Source organism: Sapajus apella, unplaced genomic scaffold (genome assembly GCF_009761245.1).
Source record: "Sapajus apella isolate SASKATOON/1434 unplaced genomic scaffold, GSC_monkey_1.0 scaffold236, whole genome shotgun sequence".
NCBI lineage: Eukaryota > Metazoa > Chordata > Mammalia > Primates > Cebidae > Sapajus > Sapajus apella.
Window position 1 is genome coordinate 404510 of NW_022437176.1, and position 27125 is coordinate 431634.

The following is a 27125-nucleotide window of genomic DNA, read 5'->3' on the forward strand; positions in this document are numbered from 1 at the left end:
CTTTAGCTTAGCTGACCAAAATCTTGTTTTCTTCCGATAAGTGAGGAAACGTGTTTGGGAACGCCGTCAGTCACAGAGATGTCATTGGTCTTCAGGGCCAGACCGCCGTTGAGCATGCTGGTGTACTGGTTCCACACAACAGGGTCCACGCTCACGGAAGGGGCCAGGATTTCCTTGGGAAATATTTCTGAGACCTTTTCCCTCCGTACCTAACAGAGCCATGGTGTTCTCGATGGCCAGCTTCCTTCCACGGCGGGCCGAGTTATTGATGGCTCCGTGTGTCATGTAGTGAACCTTCAAGTTGCCTTTGGTGGCAAAAGCTCGCCCACAAATGTTGCACACAAAAGGCTTCTCCCCAGTGTGAGTCCGCTCGTGGGTCTGAAGAGTGCTGGCGGACGAGAAGTTCTTCCCACGCCGTGTGCAGCCACGCTGCGTGGCCTGTCGGCGTGGCCGGGCTGCTGACAAAGGGGCCATCCCTGGGGACAAGGTTGAGGGTCCCACAAACGTGCCAGGAACTTCAACCTTGACCTAGGTCTGCTGGGCTCGGATAAACGTGGAAGGGAGACTGTTCCGACCTTCCATCCCAGTGCGGCTGTTCTCGGAGCTCTCTGCTTTGCGCCCAGCATCGGGAGACTTTGACCTGATGCTTTCGGCTTGACTATTGGCCGGGAAAGTGCCTGGAAGGACGTGTTTCCAGGATGTCTGGGCTCCGGCTCTGATACTCCTGGTATCCCATCAGTGAGGACGAGTCGTTGGTCAAGCCGTTGCTCTCCACAGAACCGTTTTCTCTGCCGCCCTGGCGCTGCAGGTTAAAAGGGGCAGGGCCCGCTTTCCCTGGGGCATCTAAGGAAGCCATCGTGGCAAACCCTAGTGTGGGTGATGCCAAGTGGATGCTGGGAAGAGGTGTGGGGACCTTCGAGGAGCAGCCGGGAGCCTCCTGGGAGCCAACTTCGTCTACATCGATGCTTTCGATGACATTATCACGACAGATGGCACCGGTGCTGCCATTCTCACCCACTGTCATTGGCTCGGGACCCGTAAAGTCACAGGGATTCTCCGGCAGGGGCGTGTTGGGAATCTGACCGCCCATGTGCATGCGAATATGCTGCTGCAGCATCACGGCGTTGGTGAACTTCTTCTGGCAGATGAGGCACGAATGCTGAGTCTTAATGGACGTGTTGGTTTGGTGAACCCCAAGGTGTGTCTTCAGGTTTCCTTTGGTAGAAAAGGCTTGGCCACAGATCTTACACTGGAACGGTCTCTCCTCATTGTGGATGCAGTAATGCATCTTGAGGAAGTTCTGGCAGCTTAGGACATGGTGGCAAATAAGACATTCATTGGGATCTGTAGTGGCCTTGTCAATGTTCTCCACCAGCTGCTGCAGTTTCAGGGTCTCTGACCCTGGCTCAGGGGTCCCACTCCCGTGGAAGCCACCAGCCCTTGGGGAATGATGGTCTGGTCCCACTACAGGGAGTGTGGGTCCACCATCACTGTCTGGAGAAGGCCCAGGCTGCAGGTCACTGGGCAAGGGGCCATCCGAGAGATCCTTGGCATTAGTCCCCAAAGAGAGATTCTGAGGTAGTCCTACGGAGGGGGTTACAAGGACAGGTTTGCTGTCTAAGGAAAGACTCGAATCATCTATGGGGTCAGGTACAGAGAGCACACAGCGGGTGCTGTTGCCTGCCGCCACTTTGTCCTGGAACTTGGCAAACAGCTGGGGGTTTGCCTTCACCTGGGGATGTCGGTGAAAGTTCACCTTAAGGTTGCCCTTGGTGGTGAAGCGATGACCACAGACAGAGCACACAAAGGGTCTCTCTCCAGTGTGGGAGTGGAGGTAGATCTGCAAGGAGCTGTCAGTCCCGAAAACCTTGCTACAGTACTTACACTTGTGCTTGTGGAGGACTGCCTCGTCCTTGGGTTTGACCTTCACCGTGAAGACGTTTGGGGGCTTCCCCTTCCCCTTCCCCTTCTTGGATGTGTCTAGCACCATGGTGGAGAAAGGGTTCTGGAAGAGCACTGAACCCCGGGCCTGAGGAAGCAAAGCACTCAGGAGGCAGGACATGACGTTCAGGAGCACCCGGGTTCCATCCGGCTTCAGAGTGAAGGGTGCCAGCCCTGGGCAGGGAGCTGGTAGCAGTAGGGATGTTGGCGTGAGGTAGCTTGGCTTGTTTCAAGGCATCCAGAGACAGGCCTTGGCTTCCAGCTTTCTGGCTGAGCAGAGCCACAGCTGCAGACACCGCTGGGACACGTGGCTGCTCAGGGTCTTCAGCGTTTCGGCCCCTGCCCCTCTCGAGTGGAGGGGGTGGGAGGCCCACATGTTCACCTGGATACGGATCTGCTCAGTAAGCTGGATCTGCTGGAGCTGCTGCTGCTGCAAACACAAGATCTGCTCCAGGACCCACGGGATGCTGTTGGCACTGGGCACAGAGGCAGGAAGGGCATCCACACTCTGCTGATTCACCGCCAGCTTGGTGCCCCATAGTGCCTGCAAGGTCATGTTAGTGTTGGCCACTTTGCCTTTGGGTAAATAGCTTATATCCTGGGGTGGAGGGGGAGTGGCAGGGCTGTCTCTGTCTTTAGGTACATCACAGACTCCACATCTGGCTTCTCCTTCATGTCCCCTGAGCTGCCATCATTCTCCCTGTGACTGTCCTTACTGCTGGGACTGGGGAACTGTTGGCTCAGTACAGCTCCAGAGAAGTTTTCTGAAGGTACCGGGCCCTCACTGTCATTCATGATGAGGACAGGTGTATTTTTTAGTTCAATTTTTCTTATGTTCCAGGAACTCAGAGATGCTGAAGAACTCTGTGCAGCATTTCTCGCAGACGTGCGTCTCCTCCCAACAAAGCCGCTTTACTGTGGCTTCATCCTCATTCACCTCATCATCATTCCCTGGGTGGTTCACTGGAGCACAAGGCTCCCCCAACACGGGTGCCGCTGGGGCCACATCTGCAAACTCTGGGTTTGCCTGCTGTGGCTGCTGCTCGCCCTGGTCCTCCTCGGAGTTGATGTGCTGGGGTTTCGCCTGCTTGCGCCTTGACATGGTGCGAGCATTGGGGTGCCGGGAGAGCTGCAGTTATCTGCTCTCTCCGCCACAAATTCCTGGAGTTGGGAAATTTACCCCCCTTCGGCCAGAACGTGCATGTCCCAGTAATTCACTTTACATATTTAAGGAGAACAATTTGGTACGTCTTAACACGTATACCCTCATGAAACCATCATGGTCAAGATCATGGCTCTCTCAAAAAACACGGAATGTGAAGTGTTTTAGGAGGGTGCCCAGCACCCTGGCTGCTTCCCCGGCCCTGGGTGGAGTGGGACCTTGGCCACAGGACCAGAGCCAGCAGGAGGGTGTGAGGAGTACAGAACCCAACCCAGGCTGGAGCCACCGTGGGGAGGTGACAACCTGCAGAGCCAAGAAGCCCAGGCAGTCAGCTGGCCCTGGGCTCTCCCGCACTGGGCTTTGCTTTCTGCCAAGACAGTGTCACTCAGGGCTGTGTGGCACCATGATGGCTGCAGCAGACTTTGCATGCTCCCTGGAGTATCTCAACACTTTTGCATGCTCCTTGGATTATCCCACTCCTGTAGAAGGGCCATTTGTTTCCTTGGTGGCAACTGGGTGACACAGTCACCCCAAACCCACCCTGAGCTCAGACCAACATCACAGGCCATCGCCCCAGCCCTCTGTGCAGCCCAAGAAGTGTGGGCCTGCGAGTGGACAGGCGTGTGTCTCCACATTAAGATAGGGCCTCTCCTGGCCTTTGCACTGACCTCCCTCAGAAAAGGACCCACGGGTGAGCCCAAAACCTGCTCCCTGAGATTGACTCACTTGGGAGGGTGGATTTGGTTACTGAGGACTCCATGTCCAGCAGCCAAAGAGGAGCTGAGGGCTGAACTGCAGCCACAGCCTCCTACCCAACCAGACGGGCTCTTCATGCGCCTTTCACCCCATGGCCCTTCCTGCACCAGGCCATGGTCCAGCTCTGGATGGACAGCTGCATCAGAGGCTGCCTGGCAGTGCAGTGGTTAGGGTGTCCCCTTCCCCGTTTTATTTCCTAGTCTTCCCCAGCTCCTCAGGAGGTGGCAGAGCAGCCCACCAGCCGAGCCTCTCCCCCCAACAGCCACCAGAGCGTCTGTGCGCCAGAGGTGCCTTCCATGTCCCAGGGCCTGCTCAAGCTCTTCCAGAAAAACTCGTCCATGGAGGACCTTGGAGCCAAGGGAGTGAGTCCTGAGCACCAGCACTCCAGCCTCCGTCTAGAGCTGAGCCCTCAGGAGGGAGGCTGGAGCCAGTCCCGGCCCTGTGCCTTCCCTCAGGACCCTGGACCCACCACTGTGCAGTGCCCACCCAGGCTGTGCCCCAGCAGCGTGGGATGGAGCAGGCGCTCTCTGGGCGGCTCCACTGCCCTGCTCAGTGGTGCTGAAACCCACGGGCTCTCAGCCTCTGAAGGGAAGGGCCCTCCCACTGAGGAGCTGGTCTCATGAGCCTTGGAAAGTGTGGCTCAGCACAGGCTGGTCTTTCCCAGGAATCGTGAGGGAGGACACTTGCTCGCCAGCACTGTCTGGGGTGTTCATGAGGCTTTCCCGTGGCCTAGGGCTCAGCACTCAGATGTGCTTCAGCCCCCAGTCTCCCTGATGTGCTTTTCCCTCAGGCTAAAGAGAAGATGAAAGAGGAATCATGGCGTATCCACTTCTTCGAGTATGGGTGCCATGTGTGCATGTACTGCACAGCCAAGACAGGGGCACTGGTCCTGAAGGGCATCCCTGAGAGCCTCCGGGGAGAGCTGTGACTCCTCTTCTCTGGTGAGTGGGATGCACCCCCACTGCCCCACTGCCTCAGCTCAGCCAGTCACAGCCCCCCAAGTTCTCCCCATGTGAGCTTGTCTGGTCCTGAGCCAGCCTGGAGTTGGCCAGGCAGGAGCTCCCGGCTGTTTCACACAGCCAGGAGCTGGGCTCTGGGCTGTGGGCAGGGGCCTAACCGGGAGGAGCATGAGAGACAGAGGCTGGGAGCTGGGCACTCTGCTGGCCGGGTGGTGCCCTCCCACTCACAGTGGGAGGGAAACAGGCCTTTAGAGACCTCCTTTCCTGGGGACAGACTCTGACAGCATTCATACCCATGGCCCCTGGGAGAGGCAAGTCAGCCAGTTGAACTTTTGGGTAGAGCAACCTCCCCAGGAGCACGAGGGAAACCTTGCCTTGCAACTTGTGCTTGACCCCAAGTCCTACCTCTCTGTGGGGCACTGGTGTCTCCAAGCTGCCCTGTTACTACTTTCAGAGTACCAGAAAGAGAGAGACAGCTGGAACCCATGTCTCACCAGGGGCCTGGAATGAGATGGAGACTCATCCAAGCTACTACAATGAGCTGCCATGGAGGAGATCGAGCGAGACCTACACTGTTCCATGCCTGAGCTCCCTGCCTTCCAGAATGAGCTCGGGATTGCCACCCTCCGGCAGGTGCTGACCGCCTGTGCCTTCTGAAAGCCCACCATCAGCTACTGCCAGGTAAGGGGACTGGCAAGGGCCCAGAGACAGCATCTGCCACCAGAGGTTCACAGGAGCAGGTCGCTGTGGTCCCAGGCCTGTGCCATGACTGTGCCTCATGTCTCGAGGAAGGAGCCCAGCTGCAGAAAAAGATAGAATTTTAAAACAGTATTAATTGCTCATCTCATCCCCATGCCACATAGAAGTTGTCTTCTTTGTACTCTGGTCTGAGTCCCGGCAGCATTTGATTGTTTTCTGTTTGGTAAAATAAGCATACATAACATAAAATGTCCCACCATCACCATTTTTAAGTGTACAGCTCAGTGCTTTAAGCACATTCACACTGTTGTGCAGCCATCACTGCCGTTCACCTCCAGACCTCTTTTCATCTTGCAGAACCAAAGTTCTGTGCCCATTAAACATGCCCCAGCCACCATTAGCAACCATTGTTCTGCTTTCCATTGCTATGAATTTGACGACTGTGTCTCATATAAGTGAAATAATATAGTATTTGCCTTTCTGTGTCTGGGTTATTTCATTTAGCGTGATATCTTCAAGGGTCATCCATGTCATATGAATGTGTCAGAATTTCCTTTCTTTCTAAGGCTGAATCGTATGCTATTGTACATATAGACCACATTTTCTTTTTCTTTTTCTTTTTTTTTTTTTTGTGATGAAATTTCACTCTTGCTGCCCAGACTGGAGTGCAATCATTCAATTTCGGCTCACTGCAACCTCTGCCTCCTGAGTTCAGGTGATTCTCCTGCCTCAGTCTCCTGAGTAGCTAGGATTACAGGCATGTGCCACCATACCTGGCTAATGTTTTGTATTTTTAGCAGAGATGGGATTTTGCCATGTTTGCCAGGCTGATCTTGAACTCCTGACCTTAGGTGATCCACTCACCTCACCTCCCAAAGTGCTGGGATTACAGGCATGAGCCACTGCACCTGGCCAGTAGTTCTATTTTAAATTTATTTTCTTTATTTGTTTATTTATTTATTTTGGAGACAGGGTCTTGCTGTGTTGTCCAGGCTGGTCTCAAGCTCCTGGGACCAATGGATCCTCCTTCCTCAGCCTCCCAAGCGGCTGGGACTATAGGCATGTGCCACCACATCTGAATAATTTTTTCTTGAGATGGGGTCTCGCTGTCTTGTCCAGGCTGGCCTCAAACTCCTAGGCTCAAGTGATCTTTCTGCCTCAGCTTCTCAAAGTGCTGGGATTACAGGCATGAGCCACCAGCCACCATGTCTGGCCTTTTTTTTTTTTTTTTTTTTTTTTTTTTGAGACAGCATCTCCTTCTGTTGCGCACACTGGAGCTCAGTGGCATGATCATGGCTCACTGCAGCCTCCACCTACTGGGCTCAATCAATCCTCCCACCTCATCTTCCTGGGTACCTGGGACTACAGGTGCACACCACCACGCCTAGCTATTTTTTGTAGAGAAAGGGTCTCACTGTGGGGCCCAGGCTGGGGTTGAACTCCTGAGCTCAAGTGAACCACCCCCCTCAGCCTCCTAGAGTGCTGGGATTACAAGGTGTGAGCTACTGTGCCCTGGCCTATTTTTAATTTTTTGAGGAACTCCATACTTCTTCCCCAGGAGCTGCACCATTTTATATTCCCACCAGCAATTCACAAGGGTTTTGATTTTTCCACACCCTATCAACACTTGCTATATTCTGTTAATGTTACTGTTACAGTGATGGGCATGAACATATCTAATTGTGCTTTAGGTTGGCATTCCTGGTAGCTTTTGATTTTAAATCTAGGCATGTTTCTGGCCAAGTCAAATAGCTTTCTGTTTGCCTTAAAGGTCTTGTTAGCAGCTATGGCCGTGTGTGGTCCTAGTTCTGCGCCCAGTGAGTGGCCTTGGTGTGGGGCTCTGGCCATGTGGCTCCCCTCCACATCAACTTGGTCATGCGTCCCACCCCTAACACCAGACACTGCTCCACAGAAGTGTGATGTGTTCATGTCCACCTTCTCTGGTTTCCCAGTGCCTTCTGACCCAGTTTGAAGAACCTGGCTGACTCTCTGTTAAATCCATTTCCTACAAATTGCCTTTTGACATTTCCCAGAGTTGGGCAGGGGCAGTTTCTCATTACCGGATGCCCAACCTTCCTGAGGAGGCAGACTTGCTTGTAGAAGGAGGCCGTTAATCTTCACCATGAGAACCTGAAAAATAATAAAAATAGCAACGGCCGTAATCCCACACCTGTAAGCCTAGCACTTTGGGAAGCCAAGGCGGATAGATCACCTGAGGTCAGGAGTTCAAAACCAGTCTGGCCAACATGGCAAAACCCCGTCTCTACCAAAATTACAAAAAATTAGCTTGGTGTCATGGCAGGCACCTGTAATACCAGCTATTCAGAAGGCTGAGGCAGGAGAATCACTTGAGCCAGGGAGGTAGAGGTTATAGTGAGCCGAGATTGTGCCACTGCACTCCAGCCCGTGACAAGAGCAAAAATCCATCTCAAAAACAAATAAATAAATAACAACAACAACAAAAAGGAGATCATATGGGCCCTTGCAGGGAGGCGGTAGCTGGGAGGGGTGGGGAGAGACAGTTTTATTTGCTGGCCAGCAGTGCAAGCCTTTCCCAGCTGTCTCTGTGCCCAGCAGGCAATGAACATCGTGGCCTTGGTGTTCCTGCTCTATGGCAGCGAGGAGAAGGCCTTCTGGCTCTTGGTGGCCCTGTGCAAGTGCATGCCACCCAACTACTACTACATCAGGGTGGTGGGTAAGTGTCCCGGGTGCTGCCTTGCTTGAATCTCCAGGTGCCTGGTGGTTCCATGAAGGTGGCAGCCCTTCCCAGGCCAAGCTCCAGGCTTCACTTGGGTTCCCTAGGAGTTAGAGGGTAGTATTCCACATTCGATGGTTTATAAAAGTCCCCTCAGATCCTAAATTCCCATCCATCTAACTTTCTGTCAACTTTTTGATGATAGAAAATTTCAAACGTCAAAGCTAGAGAGTATATATCCCCCATGTAACCTGATGCTCAACTTTACTGAACTCACATCCAGTAAAATCTGTTATTAAATGGAAATGGACTTGCAAGAGTAATTAATAAAGTTCATATTTAAGTGTGTTACCCTGTCCTTCCCTTGCCGTCTGGTGTTTGGAGTTACCACTGTTGGGGTCCTTCAGAGTTCCATCTGTTCACAGTCATCAGAATGGGACACAGAGCCACTGTTTACCTCTCATGCCTTAGGGAGAAATCAGTATTTCCCCAAAATAAAAGTCAAGTGTAGTGGAAGAAACAGTTATTTTGCCCAGTGGTTTGGGAGATTTGAGAGAAGACTTGAAGGGTTTTTCTGTTCTTGTTTTCTGCTGGCACTCCAAGTCCCCTTCAGCCTTCACTGAAGAGCTGGCAGGGATGGTAAGCTCCAGGCAAGGGCCTGCCCAGGCCATGGGTGAGCTCACCATCACCTTGCTTGTCCTGCCCGAAGGAGACCTGGTGTACCAAGGGATCTTCAAAGAGCTCACAAGAGACTTCCTGCCGCAGCTCTCAGAGAAGATGCAGGACCTAGGGATGATCTCCGACATCTTGCTGTCCTGGTTCCTAACCCTCTTCCTCGGCATCATGAACTTCGAGAGTGCTGTGGTCATTGTCAACTGCTTCTTCTATGAGGGCATCAAGGTGATACTGCAGGTGGCCTTGGCAGTCCTGGACACCAACATGGAGCAGCTGCTGGTCTGCAATCATGAGGGCGAGGCCATGACCATGCTGGGCAGGTGACGTGCTGGGCTCCTTCTCCTTCAGGGGGCTCACAGCAGAGCCTCTCAGCAGCCCTGGGCACAGTCCAGTCAGCATGCAGTGACTGTGCCTACCAAGTGCTAGGCCATGGCTGGACCTGGGGGCACTCTGGGGTCAGGAGCTGGCTCCTTTCTAGTGGGAGATGAAGCAGCATTCAGTGATAGGAGCTGGGAGGAATAAAGCAGACACTGCAGGCAGAGCGTTCTGGCTGAAGAGCTGCCAATCCGATCTGGGGATGGGGATGCTTCTCCTGGGAGCAGAGCCAAGATCCAGTGACCACAATTCCCGTTGGTGGCATAGCTGGACTTTTCCTATATCCACCAGGTGGTCCCCATCCTACCTCCCCAAGCTCAGCTGCATTGCAGCCCCCATGCCCTGGAGGGAGCAGGCCTGCCCTGGGCCCCCTGGAACAGCTGGATGAGCTGATGTCCGGCTTGTTGTGCCAAAGACCCAGCATCATCCCAGCCCCTCCACCCCCTCCTTAGTCCCCACATACCATCCCTTGCAGATTCTGTCTGGGATCCAGCCCCTGGCCCACCATGCCCTTTCCCTGGGATTCCTCTCTCAGGTCTTTGACCCACCTGTATCCCACAGGACTCATCAAACCTGGCCCTGCCCCTCGCCTGGGTCCTCTGTACAAAGGCACTGTCTGAGACCCCAGTCTGGCCTTCAAGCCCCGGCTCCTTCTGGCTGCACTCTGCCCTGCCCAGAGCTCTGTGGAATCCCACCCTCCTACATAGCATATTTGCCCGGCTTAGAGTGCCCCCACCCCCCAGGAACAGCCTGGAAATGCTGCCACTTGCCTGTGACCAGGTCAGGTGCTGCCTGGGACTCTGTAGATCCAGCAGGGTTGTCACCTCCCTACTGTGGACCATAGTAGCTTTTGTCCCATGCTAATGTAAAGACACAGCCTGCGGCCGGAGTCTGTGGCTGGTTTTCCTGTCCCTTCTACAACAGGCAGATTGGGCCTCCTCCAGAGCAGAGGGTCTGACTGGGGATAGGACCAGGGTCATGGACATGGGAAGTCAGCTACCTCCTCCCACCTGAGTGTCAGGCTCAGCCCAGAGAGCCAGGGAGGCCATGAGCTCTGGTGAGGCTAGGTCAGCTGACACAGGTGGGGCTCTGTCTCCAAGACTGTCCCTGGAGAAGCTGATTCCCTGGGCTGCAGCAGGCCTCCCCACCCTCCCAGACTTTCTCCTGTGACTCAGCCTTTGATCCCTGATTTTTCTTGGCCAAGGTGGGGGGGTCCCACGTCCCCAGGGCCCTGTCAAAGGGAGGAAGTTGTCATCTTTCCAACTGGGTAGGGTCTGGAGTTATAAAGGGTTCCTGCTCAAGGGATATTGTCCTCCCCTCAGAAAACAGCCCAGCATCCTCAGGCCTCATGGGGGACACTGCCCAGTAGAGAGTTCCCCAACTTACTGGGGGCCCTGCCAGGGCACACCTCTGCCCTCCTGGAGGGTGCCCAGTCCTCAGCATGCTCCTTGTTAGGAGTCTGTGTGAAGATTCGGTCCCTCCGTATCACTCAGCTGTGGGAAGGAGGCTCCCTTTGCCTGGGTGTGGTCTGGACTCTTGTCCTCTGCCCTTTGCAGATACCTGGATAATGTGGTCAATAAGCAGAGTGTTTCTCCTCCTATCCCACACCTTCATGCCTTGCTGACACGAAGAGATGACCCCCTCCAGAGGTGGACATAATTCAGCTTCTGAAAGTGTCCTGAGGTCAGCAATCAGTAGCGCCAGTTTGGCTGGCCCGCTCCATCTGGCATGTTGGTTGGTTTGGCTACGGGCAGGTGGCAACCCTCTGCACTGCAGTTGGCTTCATCTCACCATCACCTCTGCCTGTAGAAATTCAGCAGCCTAAGGGCCGAAGACATTGAGCAGATGTGGCTTAAACAGAGGCTGAAAGTGATCCAGTCCTTGGAGGACACAGCCAAGAGGAATGTGGCATGGGTGTCAGTGGGGCTGGGCAGGGGCTGGGCCTGGGGGCAGTGGTGCCCTCTCCACAGAGCAGGGTGGGTGCAGGGCTCCACCACACCAAGTCTCCTGTACTACTTGGTATGTACATCTTGGTAGGATTTATGGGACTGGGATCCAGAGGTGTAGATGAGAAGGTGGGGAGAGGTCCCAGTTACTTTTCTCTGCTGATGGGCAAGTCACCAAGAAGTTTCTCAGACATCTCCCACCCTGAAGACCACATGCCCTCTGGGCCAAGTCTTCCCAGCTTGGCTATGCCATGTGTTCCCTGTCCCACTCCCAGGTAACATCCCGCCACCCTTCACACACTCCAGACACCATGTCTCTGCCACAAGCTCTGTCCATGTCTCTGGAGGGGACAGGCCCTCCCTGCCACCCTGTGCTCTAAGACCAGTTCATGGTCTCTGTCCCCATAGGCAGGGACTTCTTCCATTGTTTTCATGTTTCCAACCCTCCTGCAGGCTTGTAGGACACTGTGAGGACATTGGGTCACAGCACCAGAGACTCGCTGCTTCAGCCAATTAAAGCAAAGGAGCATTGGCTGGCAGGTTCTAGGCTCTTTCCGCAGAGCTGGCACCAGGTTCTCTGCAGGAATCCAGATGACAGGAGCTAAGTGAGCATCTCTCACCCTGCGACCTCTACTGCACGTTGAGGAGAGAAAGTTTCCCCAAAGCCCATCCTGAGAAGGAGCCCGGGAGTGTGAGCTGATGGTGGGTGGGGGGCCAGGGATGGGCTGTGGCCTCCCCCTCCTGAAGGGTCCGCCCTCAAGTGCTGGGCCACTTAGAGGGTGCTTCACACCCTTGCTCTCATCCACTGAGAATACTCTCACAGAGTGCTGTACTTCTGTGGCAGGAGCTTGCGATCCAGCCATACCCCTTGTTCCTCCTTCCTTCTAGGTCTGAGCTATAACTGTGGACATCAGTTTCTCAAATGAAGAGTTGGAGGACCTTTACATGGTGTTAGGTGACAGCCCAGAGCCAGGGCAGGACCCCTTCCTAGCATCCTAGCTTCCTCCCAGAAAATAAATAGATTTAAGTGTATCCCCCAAGTGCATCCTCAGAGGCAGTTACCCTGAATCTCATGTGGTACAATCACATCCTTCTTGGAGTTTAGGCAGCACCTCTTAAATGGCAGAAAATCCACTTGTCATCTTACACAGAAGAGGGAATGTATTGCCCTTGTAACTGAAAAGTCTAGCAATGCACAGCTTTAGACATGGCTGGACCCAGGTGCCCAAATGTGCCCTCAGGCTCCCCCACCTCTGATGTCCTCTGCACTGCTCTTTCTACACCAAGGCAGGACTGTCATCACAGCCCCAGGGCCACTCTTCTCAGGAATCCCAGTGCAAGAGAATTTTTTCTTGTGCTTTTAGCAAAAGACCCAGCCTTGATGGTTGAAATGACCGCCTTTCTGTTCTTGTTGCCAGTTCCCATCCACCTTTCCAGCTGCCTCAGTTTCAGTGCTGAAGGTGGCCGCTGTGCTCTGATCCTCGTGTCACAACACTTAAGCCAGCTCTGCTTGCCTCCTGGAGAGGTCATAGGAGCAAGAGCAAGTCTCAGGCCTCTTGTTTCCCTGGAGCCCTGACAGGAATGCTCAGCCCTTCTCTGGGGCCAACAGACCAGCTCTGCCCCCTGCAGGCTGCCGAGGGCTGTATTTTTCAGCCGACCCTCTCCCCATCTGTTATGAGGGGCTGAAGATACCCTGAGAGTTTCTGGGAGGTGCTGCAGTTTCTGGCCAGTGCTCACCACCTCAGGGCTCTGCAGGGTTGGACGGAGGGGGAGGGTGGATGCACCACCAGCCTATAGGTCCCCTCAACCCTCGGGCTTAGTGGCTGGGCCATCTTACCACACCATGTCCCACATGCCAAGCACCTGACTAGCCAGTCCTGGGAGTGCAGCCGCAAGGTGGTCGGCCGTCAGGATCCCAGCCTGCCCTTCCTGGAGCAGTATGGGATTGATGCCAGCCAGTTCCAGGAACTCTTTGCCAGCCTGACACCCTGGGCCTGTGGCTCCCACATGCCTGTGCTGGCAGGGCACATGTGCCAGCTCCTGGACAAAACAAGGACTCGCTGATGAACTTCAAGGAGTTTGTGGTGGGGATGAGTGCCTGCAGGGGCTACCAGGGGCCTGACCCTCCCACACCCTTTCCCAGGAAGGCTTCCAAATGCCAGCATCTCTGGTCTGTCCCTACTGCATCAAGCTGGGGCAGCTTGAGCCCCTGGCCCTAGATGCAGGAATAACAGTTTACCCACGGAAGCCAAGTTGGGGTCCAGCAGGAGCCTTGTCTCCCTACCCCATGCAGTCTGGGGCTGCTAGAAACTGGTCTGCCAGCCCCAGGGAAGGGCTGAGCCTTCCCAACAGGGTGCCAGGGAGACAGGAGGCCTGGGACTCGCCCCGTGACCTCTCCAGGAGGGAGTCAGGCTGCACAGGCTTTGAAGAGGGTCCCACTCAGACCCCCTGCAAGGGGCTCTGCAGCCATCTTGCCAGCCCCTCCCTGGCCTTCTCCACAGGCAGGATGTACCACAGGGACCTGACAGAGAAGCTCAAGGTGCTCTACAAGCTACACCTTCCCCCAGGTGAGAAACTGCCCACTCCCCACACCCAAGAAATTTTGTGTTTTTAATAGAGATGGGTTTCTCCATGTTGGTCAGACTGCTCTCAAACTCTCTACCTCAGGTGATCCGCCCATGTCAGCCTCCCAAAGTGCCGGGATTACAGACATGAGCCACCACACCCAGCAAGATTGTTATTTTAGGCGCCTAAAGTTTTGGGGTTATATATTATGAAGTAAGAGTAACTTAAATATCCTCCTTTCCTTCTAGCTTTTCAAATCTCTTACTCACCAAACCTAGTCTCTCTCAGAAGACCTTCTCTGCCTTAATGTTTTCCCCATGGACCCAGTGAGAGGTAGGTTGGGTTTTCTTCCTACTCCTCATGGCTACTCAGAGACCACTTCTTCTATTTCTTCTCCTTTTTCTTCTTCTATTTCTTCTTCCCCTTCTTCTTCCTCCTTTTTCTTTTCCTACTTCTTCCTCCTCTTTCTCCTCCTCATCCTTTTTACTCCTCTTCCTCCTCCTCCTTCTCTTTTTCAACAGAGTCTCACCTCCCCAGCTCAAGTGATTCTCCTCCTTCTGCTGCTGCTGCTGCCTCATCTTTTGTTTCTGTTTCTGCTTCTTCTGTTTCTGCTGCTGCTGCTTCTTTCTTCTTCTCCATCTTCTTCTTCTCCTCCTTCTCCTTCTCTTTCTACTCCTCCTTCTTCTCCTCCTTCTTCTCTTCCTCCCCCTCCTCCTTCTCCTACTCCTCCTCTTCCTCCTCCTCCTTTACCTCCTCCTCCTCCTTCTCCTCCTCCTTTTTCTTCTCCTTTTTCTCCTCCTTCTCCTTCTTCTCCTCCTTCTCTTTCATCTCCTCCTTCTCCATTTCTTTCTCCTCCTCCTCCTTCTCCTCCTTCTTCTCCTCCTCCTTTTCTTCTCCTTCTCCTCTTGCTTCTCCTCCTCCTTCTTCTCCTCCTCTCCTCCTCCTCCTCCTCCTCCTTCTCTTTCTACTCCTCCTCCTTCTCCTCCTCATTTTTCTCTTTCTCCTCCTCCTTCTTCTCTTCCTCCCCCTCCTCCTTCCCCTCCTCCTCCTTTTCCTCCTCCTCCTTTACCTCCTCCTCCTTCTCYTTCTCCTCCTCCTCCTTCTCTTCTTCTCCTCCTTCTTCTCCTCCTCCTTTTCTTCTTCTCCTTCTTCTTCTCCTCTTCTTCCTCCTCTTCCTTCTCCCCCTTCTCCTCCTCCTCCTTCTCCTTCTTCTTCTCTTCCTCCTTCTCCTCCTCCTTCTCCTCCTCCTCCTTCTCCTCCTCTTCCTCCTCCTCCTTCCTCTTCCTCCTCCTCTTCTTTCTTTTCAACAGAGTCTCACCTCCCCAGGCTTATGTGAGTCTCACCTCCTCCCACCTCAGCTTCCAGAGTAGCCAAAACCACAGGCACATGCCACCATACCCAATTGGGTTTTTTATTTTTTTATTTTTTGAAGAGACGGGGGTCTCAGTATGTCATCAGCCCAGCCTCAATCTCCTGGGCTCAAGTGATCCTCCTGCCTTGGCCTCCCAAAATGTTGAGATTACAGCTATAAAGCACTCTGCCCACCCTCCTTTTTCATCTTCTTTTTCTTCTTTTTTTTAAATTTTTTGTGATGGAGTTTTGCTCTTGTTGCCCAGGCTGGAGTGCAATGGCTCTATCTTGGCTCACCACAACCTCTACCTCCCAGGTTCAAGCAATTCTCCTGCCTTAGCCTCTTGAGTAACAGTGATCGTAGGCATGCACCACAACGCCCAGGTAATTTTTTGTATTTTTAGTAGAGATGGGGTTTCTCCATGTTGGTCAGGCTGGTCTTGAACTCCCGACCTCAGGTGATCCACCACCTCAGCCTTCAAAAGTGCTGGGATTATAGGTGTGAGCCACTGTGCTGGCCTTTTCATCTTCTTTAGCTAACCTAAGTGTCTCTGTGTTCTCTAGGAATCTATTCCCTTGGAGACTCAATCTCCTATGTGACTACTGGAAGTCCTGGGATCTTTTTAGGATTCCCTCTCTAAGGGCCATTCACAAAGTGGTAAGTTCATTTGCCCACAGTCCATAATTCACATTGCAACCAATAGTGAAGCCAAATACCTGTGCCTGGATCTCCCTGCAACCACATTCATCCTTACCTTGCATACATTTCCTTCACTATACGAGGACAAGAACACTATTGAGCTAATCAATGTGCATGATCTCTGTTCAAAGTAAGACACATAATAAATAACTCCCACCAAGATGCTGTTAAAAGTAGTTGTCTTCAAATCTAATGTATATGAATGTTCATACTTCTGTTTATTCTAAAACTACCTAATTAGAGACTTCCCAGTATCTCGCAATTCCTCAACAAGTCATAGGGAGCCCAAGAATAAATTATTCAAAAATAATTAGCAAAAGGCTTTACCTTGCTTTATCATTTAGTTGATGATCTTTTCCAGTTTAATTAGTCTCACTGATATAGAAATTTTTGAAGAGGCCTCTTTGGGTTAAGAACAAGGCTCTTGGCCAGGCACAGTGGCTCATGCCTATAATCACATCACTTTGGGAGGCTGAGATGGGCAGATCACGAGGTCAGGAGATCAAGACTATTCTTGCCAACATGGTGAAACTCCATCTCTACTAAAAATACAAAAAAGTTAGCTGGGTGAGGTGGTGCACCCCTGTAGTCCCAGCTACTAGGGAGGCTGAGGCAGGACAATTGCTTGAACCCAGGAGATGGAGATTGCAGTGAGCCGAGATCACGCCACTGCCCTACAGCCGGGGCAACAGTACAGAACTCCACTTAAAAAAGAGATTCCTAAAATAAGCCTTGTAAAGAACAAGACTCTTTCTAACTGCTCTAGAGCAGAAGAAAAAGAAGAAGAAAGAACAAGGCTTATTTTAGGAATCTTTTAGCTATGACTAGAACATGGCACAAGGAAAACTTTCTTTTTTATACAATAAATATATTTTGGCCAGGCGCGGTGGCTCATGCCTGCAATTCCAACACTTTGGGAGGCTGAGACAGGCAGATTACCTAAGGTCAGGAATTCAAGACCAGCCTAGCCAACATGGTGAAACCCTGTCTCTACTAAAAATACAGAAATTAGCTGACATGATGATGTGCACCTATAATCCCAGCTACTCAGGAGGCTGAAACATGAAAACCACTTGAATCCAGGAGGCAGAGGTGGCAGTAAGCCAAGATTGTGCTCCAGTCTGGGCAAAAGAGAAAGACTGCATCTCAAAAAAATAAATAAATAAATAAAAAGAACAGAAAAAGTCCTTCAAATTCAGCCATCTACATGATGCCTGAATTTTTGCTATATCCCTAGCCAACTTGCTTTTCATTCTATGTCTGCGCAGTAACATGGTTATAAATGGTATCCCAGTTATATTGCAATGAAAAATGTCTACCTGTAACATTCACTATTTCTTGCAGGCACCTATAGACCTGTGGAAAGGGTGAAAAGTTCATAAGGTTCTACCGTCTATTTGATATTATTTATTTTTGAGTCAGGGTCTTGCTCTGTCATCCAGGTTGGCGTTCAGTGGCATGATCACAGGTCACTGCAGCCTCAGTCTCTTGGGCTCAAGCAGTTCTGCTGCAGCCTCTCAAGTAACTAGGACTACAGATTTGCACCACCACACTTGACTATTTTTCCCCCACAGAGAGGGAGGTCTCACTATGTTAGCCAGTCCGGTCTCAAACTCTTGGCCTAGAGTGATCTCCCACCTTGGCCTCCCAAACGGATGATGGGATTACAGGCCTGAGCCACACCTGGCCATCTACTCTCTAAATGCTAGTTAACTGCTTTGATGGCCTAGGCAAGGTGGCTCACACCTGTAATCCCAGCACTTTAGGAGTCTGAGTCAGGCAGATCATGAAATCAGGAGTTTGAGACCACGCTGACCAACATAGTGAAATCTGTCTCTACTAAAAATACAAAAGAATTAGCTGGGCGTGGTGGTGGGTGCCTATAATCCGAACTACTTGGGAGGCTGAGGCAGGAGAATCACTTGAACCAAGGAGGCAGAGGTTGCAGTGAGCCGAGACTGTGCTACTGCACTCCAACCCCAGGCAACAGTGCAAGACTCTGATTCAAAAAAAAAAAAAAAATCTGCTTTTTCGAAAGCTAAAGAGTAAACTGTAAATAAAGATTAGGCCTAATTTGTTTTTTGAGACCAAGTCTCACTCTGTTGCCCAGGCTGGAGTGCAGTGGCATGAGGATTACAGGTGCCTGCCACCATGCCGAGCTAATTTTTGTGCACCGGTGGACTCCAGCATGGGTTACAGAGTGAGACTCCATCTCAAAAAAAGAAAATTAATGAAATGAAGGAGAAAAGGTCTGAGAGAAGGGGCAACAGATGAGCTAAAAAGGACATGGCTGGCCAGACGTGCTCCCACATGGGGCACCCAGACAATGCCAGACTGTAATCAGGCTTTGAAGCCAGAAGCCTCACGGCCACTTCTGTCCAAAATAAAGAACACAGGAAAGGACAGAGGAACCAAAATCAAAGTGGGACAGGAAAAAGACAGGAAGTTGAATCTAGACCAAGGGAGACTCACCCACCAGTCAGGTCTAAGTGATGCTGATGGATCTTAATTTGTGAGAAGCAGAATGGATAACGACCTCTGTTCCCTGCAGACTGGCCAGAGGCAGAGGCTCTTCCCAGCCCAGAGCCACAGGGAGGCTCAGACAGCTCCCCATGCCCAGAGGTGAAGGACTTCCTGGGCAGAGCCAGGACAGGTGATCTGGCCCAGGTCACACTGATGCCACTGAGATATGGCAGGCTCCCATCTGATGGGCGGCTGTGGATTCCCCCAGGGTCTACCCATTAATGCCCTGCCCCTGAGTGACCTGGGAGGAGGAAGCTGGGTGGGACCTGGGGGACTTGAGGCCTAAATGAAGTCACACTGGGCTCTTTAAACCACCCAGCCCCCTTTATGCGCACAGGAGGAATCCTGGCTGCTCACAGCAGAAGCCAGAGTCATGCATGGGTGGGGGGCTGAGGGAGAGCTGGGTGGTGAATAAATGCTCCAAGGAAGGGGGGCTTAGGGCTGATGGAGAATAATCCCATGCCTGATGAATGAGGGCACAGGTCCTGAGTGGGTGGAAGGGGGAATTGGAGAGAAGAATGAAACTTCCCAGGGAACAGGAGACAGAGTGAAGCCCAGGTGTGAAGAAGCTGAGGCTGCCTCTGAGCTGCCTCCTTCAGTCTGTGCTGCTGCCCTGCATGACAGCCATGAGCATCAACTCTGTCTTGCAGGAGGAGGGTGGGCACAGAGGTTAGGCAGTGTACCCCAAGTCACACAGCTCACGGGGGCAGAGCTGAGAACCCAGCCTCCTGTGTCCCCACAGCGTGCCTCTGGCTGTTCCCCCACATCTGCCCTGTGCTGGTGCCAGGCCCAGGCTCATCAGGAGATTTGGCCTCCTTTATTCCCCAGTTGGCATTTGAAGTGAACTTAATGAGATCCAGCCCTTTATGCCAGAATAAAAACGGGCCAAACCCTTCTAAACTGCCCAAATTTCCAGTGCTGGGTTACAGCAGCAAATCATTCCAAGAGCTCAGGGCTGGAGTTTGGCTGGGCATGGACCTCGTCTTTCTGATGATTGTTTCTGATGTGTTTTTGTTGGTTCCACTTCTCTACCCTTGCCTGGCTGGTGGGTCCTGGGAAACTGGCCAGCTGCACTCTCTCCCCAGGCAGAGACTGGGCCCCAAAGGAGGGTGGAGGGTCTCTGCACTCTGCTGTCACTCCCAGTACCCTCACACTGCCATCCTGGGTGGTGGCATCCAGGGCCCACTGCCCCCAGACCAGGCCTGTATGTCACCCCTGACACCCTGACACTCCAAGTGCTTTCACGTGCTCCTGGCTCCCAGGCCTTTGCATAGGCTGTTCCCTGCACCTGGAATGCCTTTCCCAGATCTTCTCCATCTGGAGAAATCCTGCTCATCCCCCAGGCCCAAGGATGGAGGGAGAGGAGGGAATTAATACATTTTTCCCTGACCTGTGCCAAGGGCCGTGCTGGGAGGTGAGCACCTCCTATAAGTCCCAACACAGCCCTGCACCAATCACACAGAGGGGCTTCATAAGACCATTTCACAGATGGAGAAACTGAGGCCTTGAGACATTGAGTGATTTCCCAAAGTCTCCTCATGGTCAGCAGCAGGGCTGAAATAACTCTGACCAGACTTATTTGCCACCTCTGATCCCAGGAATCCTCTCTACCCCTTTGAATGGAATCACCCCTTCTTCCAGGGCACCACTGAGCCTCCTTCCTGGTGGGCATTCCTGCCTGTCCACACTGTCCCTGACAGACCCCTCCTCCAGCAGAGGAGCAGACTGGGTTCCTCTTGCTCATTTCCCCCAACATCCTGATTTCTGTAAATTCATTTCATCCAATGTATAACTGTAAACTGTTTCATATCAATTTTGGAACTTATAAATTTAAATCCTACAAAAACAATAGGTTGATTCAGACTGCAGTCCAGGGCGACCTTAAATTAGGAAGTGACACTATGTTATTAAACAAAATTATAGGAATCATTTATTATATGCGAATTACATACTATAAGTGCCAGGCATTAATGCATTTGTTTTATATGAAGTACCTTAAACCTCACAACCACAACCCTCCCTATGACGTGGAGCCTATGATTTCCTCATTTTTCAGTTGAAGAAACACATGTTACTTTCACAAAAAGAAAACTACAGACCGATATCTGTTGTTTCTTTCTTCTGCTTCCTGTGGGTTATGTGAATAGTGTTTTTAAACTTTGAATTTTGACTTACCTATACTGGTTTTGAGTCTATCTCTTTGTATAGTGTCTCTAGTGGTTACTCTCAGTTACATTTTATTTATATATATATATATATATATATATAATTTATCACAGTCTACCAGTGTCATCATTTTGCCAATTTGAGTGAAGTATAGAAACCTCGCCTCCCTTTACTCTCCTCATTAATAACATAAATTTCTTAATCATTTCTCCTATATACATTTAGAACCACATCAGAAAGTGCTATTATTTTTTCAACCATCAAATACAATTTAGAAAACTTAAGGGGAGAATAAACGTTCATTATATTTACCTTTATTTTTGTTTATTGTGTTCTTTCTTCTTCCCGGTATTCCATGATTCCTTTTTTTACTGTTTCTTCTCGATTTAGGGAATGTTTTAGCCATTCTTTTGGGTATGTTTCTGCTAGTAACAAATCATCTTAGTTTTCCTTCATCTGAAAATGTCAATTTCCTCTTCATTTATGAAGGATATTTTCCCTGGATATAGGATTCTGGGTCGACAGTTCTTTTCTTTCAACACTTGAAAAATGTTGAGCCACTTGTATCTAGCCTCCATAGTTTCCGATGAGAAATCCTTCTTTGTTCCAATATTTTTCCCCTACAGATAAGGTGTCATTTCTCTCTCACTGCTTTCAAGATATTTTCTTTGTCTTTAATTTTCAGAATTTTGACTATGATGTGTCTTGGTGTGAATATCTTTTGAAATTATCCTGTTTGGGGTTCACTCGGCTTCTTGAATCTATAGGTTTATGTCTTTTGCCAAATTTAGGAAGTTTTCAGCCATTATTACTCTGAGTCATTTTTCAGTCCCCACCTCCTTTTTTTTCTCTTCTTGGGACTCTGATGACTGTTAGTTCTCAAGTTATAGTCCCATAGGTCCCTGGTGCTCTGTTCTTTTTTTCTCCCGGTATATTTTCTTTCTGTGGTTCAGATTGAGTAATTTCTATTGTTCTGTATCCAAGATGACTGACTCTTTCCTCTGTCTCCTCCATTTGGCTATTGAACTCATTCGTTAACTTTCAAATTTTGATTTTTGTTATTTATGGCACAGGGTATAGTCTTAGTGAGTGTTTCATGGGCACTTGAAAATAAATGTGTATTCTTCTGTTTGGGTTGGAGTATTTTGTACATGTAAATCAGACCCTCTTGATTAGGGGTTCCCACCCCCTGGGCCACAGACTGGTGTTGATCATGGCCTGTTAGGAACCAGGCTGCGCAGCAAGAGGTGAGTTATTGGCAAGTAAGCATTACTGCCTGAACTCCATCTCCTTCCAGATCAGCAGCATTAGATTATCCTGAGTGTGAACATAACAGCTTCATCCCCAAACTATTCTCCCCACTACATCTGTGTCCATGGAAAAATTGTCTTCCATGAAACCAGTCCCTGATACCAGAAAGGTTGGGAACCACAGATCTTGATCATGTTGTTCTCATGTAAAGCTTTACTGATGATCTATCTATTAGTTTTATCAATTGCTAGGAATGGAGTATTGAAATCTCCAACTACATTTTTTGATTTGCCTGTTACTCTGTTCAGCTTTATCAGTTTTGCTTCATGCATTTTGAGTTGCTATTATTTAATGCATACACACTTAGGATGGTTATATCTTCTTGGTGAATGAATCATTTTATCATTAGGTAATGTTCCTCTTTCTCTCTAGCAATTTTATTTGTTCCAAAGTCTACTTTATCTGATATTAATATAGCCACTCTTGCTTTTCTTATCAACATTTTCATGGTGTATCTCTTTCCATTCTTTTAATTTCTATCTACTTATGTTGTTGCATTTGCAGTGATTTATTTGAATGCAGCATATTGTTGGATTGTGTGAGGTTTTGTTGTTGGTATTGTCGCTGTGTTTATTTGCTCGTTTTGATCCACTCGGTCAATATCTGTTAATTGATACTTTGAGACAATTTGCATTTAATTGCTGATATGTTAGCACTTAAATCTGCTGTTTTATTTTTTGTTTTCTATTTATTTTCTTTGTTTCTTATTCCTCTGTATCTATTTTCTTAACTTCTTGTGGGTTACCTAAACACTTTTAGGATTCTGTATTGATTTATTTATAGTGTTCCTGAGAATATGAAAATAATTTCTCATATAATTTTCTTAGTGTTTTCTTTAAATATTGCAAAATATATGCATAACTCATCCTGTTCTACTGGCATTGATGTTTTAACACTGTGAGCAAAGCATAGACCCCTTACTCCTGTTTGGATCTCTTTAAATGCTTTATAAGGATAATCATAAACCACTTCCTTTACATACATTATATACCACATTAGATGGTTTTTAATTTTTGCTTCAACCAGCAAATATGAATTAAGAAACTCATAAGAAAAAGGAGAGTCTACTCTGTTTACTCCTCCCCCCATTCTTAGAATCTTCATTCTCTCTGAAATTTCAAGTTTTTTTCCATTATCATGTCCTTTCTGTTCAGAGAACTCCCTTTAGCTATTCTTTAAGTGTGTATTTGCTAGCAACAAATTCTCTTAATTTTTCTTCATCTGAGAATGCCTTTATTTTCCCCTTACTACTTTTCACCAGATGTAGAATTTGCTGTTGACGGTTCTTTTCTCTCTGTACCTGAAAACTATTGTGCCACTTAATTTGAGCCTCTTTGGTATCAAAAGAGACACCAGCTATCATTCAAATTGGTGTAACTTAGAAGTAACATGTAGTTTCTTTCTGACTGTGTTCAAGATGTTTCACTGTCTTTCATTTTCAGATATTTAATTATAATGTGGCTTGACATGAATTTCTTTATTTTTGAGACAGAGTCTCACTCTGTTACCTGGGCTGGTGTGCAGTGGCACACATACGACTCACTGCAGCCTTGATCTCCTGGGCTCAAGCAATCCTCCTACCTCAGTCTCCCAGAAAGCTGGGACTACAGGCACATGCCACCATGCTTGGCTAGTTTTTGTATTTTTTGAGAGACAGGGTTTCAGCATGTTGCCCAGGCTTGTCTCAAACTCCTGGACTAAAGCAGTTCACCTGCCTCGGCCTCCCAAAGTGCTGGGATTACAAGCATGAGCAACCACACCATCTGAAAAGAATTTCTTTGGATTTAGGCTACTTAGGATTTATTCAGCTTCTTGAATAGTTAGGGTATGTGTCCTTCTCTAAATTGGGGGAGTGTTAGCCATTATTTCTTCAAATACTCTTTCAGTCCCACTCTCCTTGCCTTTTGAGACTCCAACAATATGACTGAGAGCTATTGTACTGATGTCCACAGGTCTCTGAGACTTTGGCTTTTTATTTTTCATTTTATTTTCTCTCTGCTCTTAGGCTGGGTAAATTCTATTGATCTTTCCTCAAGTTCACTGGTTCAATCCTCCATCATCTCCACTGTTGAGCCATCCATTGAGCTTTTTATTTTGTCGCTGTATATTTCAGTACCATAATTTCCATTTTGTTCTGTTTATTATTTCTTTGCTGAAATGTTTTGCTTTTCACTTGTTTCAAGATCATCCATAATCGCTTATTGAATCATTTTTATGATGGCTGCTTTAGAGTACTTGTTAGATCATCCAACATGTGATTCAACTCAATGTTGGCATCTGTTGATTATCTTTTCTCATTCCAGTTGTGATTTTCCTATTCTTGGTATAATAAGTGATATTTTTCTATTGTATTCTGAGCATTTTGAATATTATAAGACTCGGATGTTTTTCCCACACTTTTAATGAGAGGGCCAAATAGATAGGAGTGTTCGGCTCCCCTCGGGCCACCTGCAAAGATGGGGTCGGCTCTACTTCCCACTGTGGGAAGCTCAGCTTCCCACTGTGGCCTGCTGATAGCAGAGGCAGAGGGAGCTGAGGGATGACTCGTATCACTTGGTTGCTGCTGGGTAGAGGCAGAAGCTCAGTTTCCCACTGGGACCTGCTGACATCAAGAGAGGGGCAGGAGAAGCAGAATGCGAACCAGCCATACCTCCTACCACCTTGTTCTGCTTTATGGATGCCAGGTTGGGGTACAGGCAGTTTTTCTCTAGACACACTGATGATTGCCAGTTAGATGGGGGTTGAAGGTGTCAAGTGTAAATAGCCCCACAGTGCATCACCCGCATAAGTCTCAGTACTGCCAATTGGAAGTGGAGGTTCAGCTCATGGCTGGACCTGCTGACATCACCCTGGCAGGGGAGTCAGAGCATCTATCTATGCCTGCTATGTGCAGGGTAACTGGGAACGGATGGAGCATCAGCTTGCTGCTTGGTCCTGCTCAAAATGCAGAGCAGAAGGAGTGGGGAAAGAGCAGTTTTTCTGTTGGTGTTGGACTGGAGTAGGGCAGGATTTGATAAAAATATTTCCTGTCATTAGGTTTCCTTGGTAAAACCAAGTCCTCTGCACAGAGCAATAGGTTTAATTGGTGCTTTTCAGGTCTGTGTCTGTTGGCCGTTCTAGGATAGGGAGTTAAGCAGCACTCTGTCCAGGATATAAGGGAAACAATAAGAAAAGGCAGGGAGCTCGCCACTGTGCCATTCCTCACATTCTGAGCTTCCAGGCAGTCTGCCGTGCCTCTGTCCTTCAGCCTTCCTGTGCCTACTGCTGGGTTATGTTCCATGGCTTTTCAGTTGTCATGGGGAAGACCTAAGAGGACTGGGGAGACTCTATCTTGGAGGAAACGAAAGCCCCATCATTTCAATATTTTAATGCCACGCTTAGATAGAAATATGGATGCACTCCTTAACCCCCACAATAGGTGAGGTCCCCATTACCTGTTTCCATGGCAACCTGTGTTCTTCCTGTGTGGCACAATCAGTTGTTTTTTTTTTTTAAAAGAGATGTGCGTGTGTGTGTCTGTCTGTCTGTCTGTCGGTCTGTCCTGGCTAATATTGGTCCTCATCATCCCTTTTCTTTTTATTTTTTTCTCATTTTTTTCTTTTCCTCCTTCTAATCAATGGGATCTAATGTTCTCATCATTACTCATCAACAGGACACACAAGGATCTAAGAACAAGGACGTGTCCTGCTCACTGCTGGGTCCTCCACGCACAGTACAGAGCCTGAAAAGGAAGCTGTGAGATGAACTGAGAGCACTCACACTAGAGGCAGAGCTCCTTTCCATAGAAGTTCCCAGAGGGCCTCACTGATGTGCTGACATTTAGGCTGATATTAGAAAAACAAAACAACAGAGCCAGGCATGTGACACTCAGAGCCTTCCTGACTGAGGGGATGTCAAACGACCAAGACCCACAGTGATGAGTTTCGTGCATTTTCAGAGCAGCAAGGAGGCCAGCTTGTGTAGAGGGAGGCAAGGCAGCAGACCACAGGGGCTGCCGTCTCCCAGCACAGGAGGCCATGTGAAGCCAGGAGAGGACATGACCTGATTTGGGTTTGGGGAAGAGCCCCTGTCTGACTTCATCTGCATGATCTACATGGGCTGCAACAGGCACCCAGCAAGGAGGCTGCTGAAATGCTGATGAGAGATGGGGTGGGGGCCCTGAGTCAGGCTAGGGAAGACGTCAAGGGGTAGCTGGATTTGGGAACTCACCACCTGCAGAGGGTAAGGGGTAATAATGAGGCAGGGTTCGGAAAGCCTTGGGCACACAGTAGGGCCCCCCCAGTAGAATCTGATTTTTCCCATCTCAGCTCAGAGCATTCACCCCACCCCGCAGGGGCCTCTGCAGAAAATGGTCTGCACCAGCTGCTCCAGCTCTGAAAGGGATACTGTCTCCTGGCCTCTTGCAGAAGGACATGGTCCTACATGTTTTGCCTATGACTTCTCACCACAGGTTTATTGGGGCCTGTTTCAGCACACTCCAATTCTGGGGGCCTCCACAGAAGCATCTCCCCCAAAGCCTCACCTGCTAAATCCAGACCACTTCACTTCAAGCCAACCTGCCAACCACTGCCTACCAGAAATCTGCCACATAACCAGGACTGTGCCTGGGATCCTGTTCTGAAAGCACAAGGGGAGCCCATAGCCTTCAAGACCAGTTCCAAGTCTGGAATTCACACTGAGAATCTCAGGAAGGCAAGAGTGTTAGCACTGGAGCTCTAGGCGTCCTCCCCTCCAGCCCCTGCACCTTACAGATGGGGACACTGAGGCTAAAGAGGATGAAGTCCCTGAGGCCCTGCTGTAATCAGTAAGGGGAGTGTTTCAGGATTAGGTAGATCTTGGCTTCACGTTCTGACTCTACCACCTCATGGCTGAGAGCTGAAGTAAGTGACTTTCCTACTCTCCATTTCCTCATCTATAAAACACGGACAATAGTCATAGCCAATACTTACCCTGCATCTGACATGATTTTAAGCCCTTTCTATATATTCACTCTTTAAATTCTCAAAACAGCCCCATGAGATGGGTGCTATCATTACCTCCACTTTACATGGGAAACTGAGGCACCAGAGCTTAGTAACTTGACAAAGACCACCCAGCCAGTACATGCAGAGCCAGATCCAAATCCACCTGACCTGACCTTCAAGTCTGTGCCCCCAGCCCAACCTCACCTTGTCTCCAATATGTCCTTGAAGATGACCTTATGTCCTTGAAGATCATCTTATGTTAATAGACATCTGTAAAGGGCTGAGTGCAGTCTTGGCCAGCAGTCAGCACTCAATAAATGCTGGGGAAGGTGTCAGGT

At 49.7% G+C, this 27125-nt stretch overlaps 2 pseudogenes; one reads left to right on the forward strand and one right to left on the reverse strand.

Annotated features, from left to right (window-relative positions):
• Positions 1–7: 7 nt before the first annotated feature.
• On the reverse strand, positions 8–3043 carry LOC116544923 (annotated as a pseudogene).
• On the forward strand, positions 3042–26542 carry LOC116544917 (annotated as a pseudogene).
• The last annotated feature ends 583 nt before the right edge of the window (positions 26543–27125 follow it).